This window comes from Bos grunniens, chromosome 25 (assembly GCF_055505025.1).
Source record: "Bos grunniens cultivar Pamir isolate PY7600 chromosome 25, Bosgru_T2T1.0, whole genome shotgun sequence".
Classification (NCBI taxonomy): Eukaryota; Metazoa; Chordata; class Mammalia; order Artiodactyla; family Bovidae; genus Bos; species Bos grunniens.
Genome location: NC_141189.1, coordinates 41,754,116 through 41,761,960, shown reverse-complemented (window position 1 = coordinate 41,761,960; position 7,845 = coordinate 41,754,116). Strand labels below are relative to the sequence as shown.

At 49.6% G+C, this 7,845-nt stretch overlaps 1 pseudogene across 1 annotated transcript; it reads left to right on the top strand.

Moving 5' to 3' along the window:
• Positions 1 to 3,952: 3,952 nt before the first annotated feature.
• On the top strand, positions 3,953 to 5,301 carry LOC147345683 (heterogeneous nuclear ribonucleoprotein A1-like 2; annotated as a pseudogene). The gene has a single exon (XR_015154382.1). The product of XR_015154382.1 is annotated as a heterogeneous nuclear ribonucleoprotein A1-like 2 (transcript).
• The last annotated feature ends 2,544 nt before the right edge of the window (positions 5,302 to 7,845 follow it).

The window sequence follows — 7,845 nt, the reverse complement described above, 5'->3', positions numbered from 1 at the left end:
GGGCGGGGTGATTGCTTTAGCAGGAGCATACAGACTCGTGTTCCCACCAGAGGAGTGGAAGCTGCACAGGGACCCTGGTGGGGGCAGGGGCTCCTTAGAGCTGTCTGCAGCGGGCCCAGCCTGCTGGCCGTGCACAGCAGATCCGGATCCATGAGGCCCCTCCCTCGCCCTTGGAGGAGGCAATGGAAACAGAATTGGGAGCCACGTTAATTCATCTCAGGCCTCAGGCTATGAAGTGGGCTGAGTGGTAGGTCCCAGGCTAACCCTGGTGCCTGCAAATGGGAGCTTATTTGGGAAAAGGGTCTTTGCAAATACAATTAAGGATCTTGAGATGAGTTCATCTTGGATCATCCGTATGAGTCCCAAGTCCAAGGATAAGTGTCCTGAGACAGAGAGGAGACACGCAGGGGAGAGGGCCGTGTGACACGGAGGCCAAAGTTGGGGTGGAGCTGCCTCAGGAACACAAGGAGCTGGGGGCAGGGGGCGAGAATCCTCTCAGGAGCCTTCGGGGGGAACATGGTCGTGCCAACACCCTGATCTCCAACTTCCAGCCTCCAGGGCTGCCAGGGAAAGCGTGGCTGTTGTTTTAAGCTCCTCTGTTTGTGATCATTGGTTACAGCAACCCCAGGGGATGAACACAGGCTGCCTGCCTAAGTGAACGGGGGGCAGAGACCTCATTCCAGGGCCAGGTCCATGGCCAGTGTTTTCCCAGTGAGGGGAGCAGGAGAAAACCACGGTCAAGGCTGAGAGTTCCAGGTGAACAAGGCACCGGGGCACAGAGACTGATATCCTCTCTTTCCCCAGGGTCACTCTGATGGCGGCCAAGGGACACAGCCTGGAGGAGCCACAGGGCAAAGAGAGGAGATGCAGCAGCTGCCCTGGGGAGCAGAGGAAGGGGCAGAGGGGACCCGGGCAGGCAGGGAGTGGGTCTGCGTCCTGGGGCTGCCATACCCCATGACCACCCCAGGGAGCGGGCACAGGAGTTCATTCTCCTCTGGCTCTGGCGGCCGGAAGTCTGAGGTGGAGGGGTCAGCAGGACCACCCTGGATCCAAAGACTCTCAGGAAGGATCCCCCGGCTGCTCCTGGGGCAGCCTCATCCCAGCCCCGGCTCCGTCTTCACAAGGCCTTCTCCCCTGCGTGTCTCTCCTCTTCTGTCCAACAAGGACACCAGTCATTGGATCTAGGGCCCACCCAGATAAACAGGGTGATCTATCTCGAGATCTGAAACTTGGTTACATCTACAAAGAGCCTTTTTCCAAAAAAGTTCACATTTATAAACACGGGGGTTAGGACTTAGATGTGTTTCTTGGCGGCCACCATTCAGTCCATTACAGGGAGGTTTGAGGGGTTGGGGGCTGTCCAGGGATGGCGGGGGGCTGGGGCGATGTGCAGGCTGGAGAGAAGAGACTCATGTCAGTCTGAATACAGAGTTGCCGGCCCCCTGCCTCCTTCCTGACCTGCTGCGCTGGGTGGCTGCTCCTGCCCACCAGTCCAGCCCCAGGACATGGTCAGCTGGTTCTCTGAAGCCGCGATGTCCAATCCCAGAGCCCCAGATGCGTGGGAGTGTTGAGCCCGTCCCATGAGGCTAGCCTGGGTGGAGATCCGCTGCAAGTATAAAAAACGCACTGGATCCCAGGATTTAGTATAAAAAAGGAATGAGAAATACTTCCTCAATCATCAGATTTTATGTATGATTATAAAGGCGATGGCACCCCACTCCAGCACTCTTGCCTGGAAAATCCCATGGACAGAGGAGCCTGGTAGGCTGCAGTCCATGGGACCACGAAGAGTTGGACACGACTGAGCGACTTCCCTTTCACTTTTCACTTTCATGCATTGGAGAAGGAAATGGCAACCCACTCCAGTGTTCTTGCCTGGAGAATCCCAGGGACAGGGGAGCCCGGTGGGCTGCCGTCTATGGGGTCGCAGAGTCGGACACGACTGAAGCGACTTAGCAGCAGCAGCAGCAGCGTATGTAGAAATGGTAATAATATTTTGGATGCACTGGGTTAAATAAAATGTTTTAAAAATTAATTTCAACTGTTTCTCCTTTTTAGTAAGACTACGAAAATATTTAAAATTAAATATGGAGCTCATGTCATTGTTTGATTGGACAGTGTCACCTTGGAGAAAGACTCTGGTTTGTGGGCCCCCAGGCAGAAACAGGGGTTTTCCTTTGACTCGCTTTCATCATCCGTTCTTTAAAAAAAAAAAAAAAAGGTGGAAAAAAACATGAATCACAAAATTCACTCATTTTAAGGGTGAAACTAACAACATGTTATTGAAGTAAACATCTACCTATTGGACTGGGAGTCTGAGGGTTCTGCCAGCTTCTGGAAAGCAGCAGACAGGGACCTTCCCCAGGTACCTCCTCCAGGCTCCTGCCCCCAGGCAGGAGGAAGAAGGGAGCTTCTTCAGTCCAGGCAGAAAACCCGCTCTTACTAACATCATGGGCAAGAGCTTCCTGCACCCCGCCAAACCAACTTCCATCCACAGGGTAGACAGAAATCTGCCCCAACAGAAGAGGAACCAGGAGACGATGCAGAGGGCCAAGGAAAGGCTCAAAAGCAATCTAAAGAACACCTTCAGAAAGGCAAGAAAAGCTTTGTGTCCACAAGGCAAGAAATGGATGCTGTGGAAAAAGGAATAATCAGAAAGGATGAAGCTGCTCCTGGAAATGAAAAGCACAATTTTCCAAAATACAAAGAATAAAGTAAAATGCAAATAAATATATAAGTAGAATAGAAAAATTAAAAGGCAAAGTTAAAACAGTTGGTCAGAAAGTAGGCAAAAAGGCAAAGAAATAGAAAAGAAGAGCCAAACACTGGATTGATCTCAGTCCAGTGAAAAGACACTATGGCGTATGAGACTACAGGAAAGAAGGGAAGGAATTTCTAGGAAGATAATCTGTGAAGGTGCTGCAGACAAAGGCATCCATCACTTGAAGACCTCGTGGCAGAGAGCCCCAGGCCAAGGGACAACTACAAGGCTCATCTTTAAGTGTCAGACACCACAGATGAGAAGATTCTAAGTGTCCAGAGAGAAAACCTGGTCACCTGTGGATTGAGGCTTTCCCCAGAGGCCTGTTGGCCACCTCAGCAGCAAGGCTGGCTGCCAAAGACAGGGGACAAAACTTGATGACTCTGAATGAAATGATTTTCATTTAAAACTGAGCACAGCTTCCCTGGTGGTCCAGTGGTTAAGAATCCATCTCGCAATTCAAGGGACACCATTCGATCCCTGGTCCGGGAAGATCCCACATGCCCCGAGCAACTACTGAGCCAGGACTCTAGAGCCCGAGAGGTGCAACTACTGAAACCAGCCCACCCAGGGCCTGTGCTCCGCAATGAGAGGAGCCTGCACAGTGCAACAGAGTAGCCCCTGCTCGAGGCAGCTAGAAAAAGCCTGAGCAGCATCACGGAATGTAAATAAATCTTGGACAAAACAGCAGTTGGAGTGGCCACTTAGCCCAGATGGTTAGAGAATAATACTGATGAATTGTGTATCTATTAATAGCTCAAATGTGAATCCACCTGGAGCAAAGAATAAAGTCATTTTTTCAGATATGCAAAGGGTTAAGAAATGTATCCTCTGTGCCCAGTCTCTTGAGACATTACTGAGTGACAGGATTCAGAAAAACGTGGGGATAGAGGGAGAAGGAAGCAGCTGTAGGAGCCAGAAGTGAGAGCTGTAGTCCAGAAGCCTCCTGCGAGGCGCACCCACATCCAACCCATCTGGTCTCCCCGAGGTGAGCCCCTTTTCATCACCTGACCCCTGGCTGTTCTCCTACCGGCTGCCTCTTTGGGCTTTCTGCATCCGCGGTTGCCCTCTACTGTACACTCTCCTAATTGCACCCTGGGTGGACCCCTCTTGATGAAAGTGTAAGAGCAAAGTGAAAAAGTTGGCTTAAAACTCAACATTCGCTTTTTTCTGCCCGTGGACGCCGCCGAGAAAGCATCGTTGAAGTCTTCCCTGCCTCCACTGCCATCATGTCTAAATCAGAGTCTCCCAAAGAGCCCGAACAGCTGCGGAAGCTCTTCATCGGAGGATTGAGCTTTGAAACAACCGATGAGAGTCTGAGGAGCCATTTTGAGCAATGGGGAACGCTCACAGACTGTGTGCTAATGAGGGATCCAAACACCAAGCGCTCCAGAGGCTTCGGGCTTGTCACATACGCCACGGTGGAGGAGGTGGATGCGGCCATGAATGCAAGGCCACACAAGGTGGACGGAAGAGTTGTGGAACCAAAGAGGGCCGTCTCAGGAGAAGATTCTCAAAGACCTAGTGCCCACTTAACTGTGAAAAAGATTTTTGTTGGTGGCATTAAAGAAGACACTGAGGAACATCACTGAGAGATTATTTTGAACAGTACAGGAAAATTGAAGTAATTGAAATCATGACTGACCGAGGCAGTGGCAAAAAGAGAGGCTTTGCTTTTGTAACCTTTGATGACCACGACTCCGTAGACAAGATTGTCATTCAGAAATACCACACTGTGAATGGCCACAACTGTCAAGTGAGAAAAGCCCTGTCTAAGCAAGAGATGGCTAGTGCTTCATCCAGCCAGAGAGGTCGAAGTGGTTCTGGAAACTTTGGTGGCGGTCGTGGAGGTGCTTTTGGTGGGAATGACAACTTTGGTCGTGGAGGAAACTTCAGTGGTCGAGGTGGCTTTGGTGGCAGCCGTGGTGGTGGATATGGTGGCGGTGGGGATGGATATAACGGATTTGGTAATGACGGAAGCAATTGTGGAGGTGGCGGAAGCTACAATGATTTTGGCAATTACAACAATCAATCTTCAAATTTTGGACCCATGAAAGGAGGAAACTTTGGAGGCAGAAGTTCTGGCCCCTATGGTGGTGGAGGCCAATACTTTGCCAAACCACGAAACCAAGGTGGCTATGGTGGCTCCAGCAGCAGCAGTAGCTATGGCAGTGGCAGAAGGTTTTAATTACTGCCAGGAAACAAAGCTTAGCAGGAGAGGAGCGCCAGAGAAGCGACAGGGAAGCTACAGGTTACAACAGATTTGTGAACTCAGCCAAGCACAGTGGTGGCAGGGCCTAGCTGCTACAAAGAAGACATGTTTTAGACAATACTTATGTGTATGGGCAAAAAACTCGAGGACTGTACTTGTGACTAATTGTATAACAGGTTATTTTAGTTTCTGTTCTATGGAAAGTATAAAGCATTCCAACAAAGGGTTTTAATGTAGATTTTTTTTTTTGCACCCATGCTGTTGATTGCTAAATGTAATAGTCTGATCATGATGCTGAATAAATGTCTTTAAAAAAAAAAAAAACAAACCTCAACATTCATGTATGGAAAGAGTAACATGGAAACTTATGTTCAGTTCAGTTCAGTTGCTTAGTCGTGTCCAACTCTTTGCGACCCCATGAGTTGCAGCACGCCAGGCCTCCCTGTCCATCACCAACTCCCAGAGTTCACTCAGACTCACGTCCATCAAGTCAGTGATGCCATCCAGCCATCTCATCCTCTGTCGTCCCCTTCTCCTCCTGCCCCCAATCCCTCCAGCATCAGAGTCTTTTCCAATGAGTCAACTCTTCGCATGAGGTGGCCAAAGTACTGGAGTTTCAGCTTTAGCATCATTCATTCCAAAGAAATCCCAGGGCTGATCTCCTTCAGAATGGACTGGTTGGATCTCCTTGCAGTCCAAGGGACTCTCAAGAGTCTTCTCCAACACCACAGTTCAAAAGCATCAATTCTTCGGCACTCAGCCTTCTTCACAGTCCAACTCTCACATCCATACATGACCACAGGAAAAACCATAGCCTTGACCAGATGGACCTTTGTTGGCAAAGTAATGTCTCTGCTTTTCAATATGCTATCTAGGTTGGTCATAACTTTCCTTCCAAGGAGTAAGCGTCTTCTAATTTCATGGCTGCAGTCACCATCTGCAGTGATTTTTGGAGCCCAAAAAAATAAAGTCTGACACTGTTTCCACTGTTTCCCCATCTATTTCCCATGAAGTGATGGGACCGGATGCCATGATCTTCGTTTTCTGAATGTTGAGCTTTAAGCCAACTTTTTCACTCTCCACTTTCACTTTCATCAAGAGGCTTTTTAGTTCCTCTTCACTTTCTGCCATAAGGGTGGTGTCATCTGTATATCTGAGGTTATTGATATTTCTCCCGGCAATCTTGATTCCAGCTTGTGCCTCTTCCAGCCCAGCGTTTCTCATGATGTACTCTGTATATAAGTTAAATAAGCAGGGTGATAATATCCAGCCTTGACGTACTCCTTTTCCTACTTGGACCAGTCTGTTGTTCCATGATAGCCCATGGGAATTTGCTCTATGGCTCAGAAAACTCAAACAGGGGCTCTGTACCAACCTAGAGAGGTGGGATGGGGAGGGAGGTTGGAAAGGCAGGGAGTATATGTATACCTATGGCTGATTCATACTGAGGTTTGACAGAAAACAACATAATTCTTTAAAGCAATTATCCTTCAATTAAAAAAGTAAATTAATTTAAAAATATTTGATCTAGACTCAGAAAAAAACAAAAACTCAACATTCAGAAAACTAAGATCATGGCATCCGGTCTCATCACTTCATGGCAAATAGATGGGGAAACAATGGAAAAAGTGAGAGACTTTATTTTCTTGGGCTCCAAAATCACTGCAGATGGTGACTGCAGCCATGAAATTAAAAGACGCTTGCTCCTTGGAAGAAAAGCCATGACCAACCTAGACAGCATATTAAAAAGCAGAGACATTACTTTGCCGACAAAGGTCGTTGTAGTCAAAGCTATGGTAGTCATGTATGGATGTGAGAGTTAGACTATTAAGAAAGCTGAGCACTGAAGAATTGATGCTTTTAAAGTGTGGTGTTGGAGAAGACTCTTGAGAGTCCCTTGGACTGCAAGGAGATCAAACCAGTCAATATTCATTAGAAGAACTGATGCAGAAGCTGGAACTGCAATACTTTGGCCACTTGATGCAAAGAACTGACTCATTGGAAAAGACCCTGATGGTGGGAAAGATTGAAAGGAAAAGGAGAAGAGGGCAGCAGAGGATGAGATGGTTGTTTGCCATCATCGACTCTATGGACATGAATCTGAGCAAACTCTGGGAGATAGTGAAGGACAGGGGAGCCTGGCGTGCTGCAGTCCATGGGGTCGCAAAGAGTCAGACACGACTTAGCGGCTGAACAACTATTGTACGTGTACTTTATTGTCTCCTTGACGTGTGAACACAAATTTTGCTTCAGTCTCTGCCCTGCAAGAGTGCCTGCTGGCGCAGCAGGCATTCAGGTAACGTGTGTTGAATTTATAACTGTTTCCCAGGTTTCCCCTCAACACCCCTTGGGCTGAAGATCTTGGGAGGACTTCCCGGGCCGCTCCCCAAGTCACCATAGGACGTTCTGGAAGACAGAAGGTCCTGTATCTGTGCTGTGCATCTAGCCCTTGACACATGGACAGCGCGACCAAGGAACTGGCCCGGCGGCTGGTGGCTACCGTGCTGAATATTGCCGCCCCTGCCTCAGGATAGCACCCCCGTTGCGACTGCTTCCTAGTCCGGGCCCTGCCTCAGGGCGGGCGGCAAGGCCGCACACGAGGTCGGGGCTCAGTAGGAGCTTGTGGGGGCGAGAAGGTGTGGGCTCAGGAGAGAAACGGAGCTCTCGGGTGAAGGGAGGGAGGGAGGAGGTCACCCCGGGAAGACGCACTCAGCAGCAGAATCAACGCCCGCAGGCGCGAAGCAGCTACTGTCCTTCCGAGCCACGTGCGGCTCAACCCAGAGAAAACCGCCCCGCCCACCAGAAGCCCCGCCCACTCGGACACGCCCCGCCCCCGCGCCCGCGCAGGCGCAGATGCGGCCGCTCGTCCTGC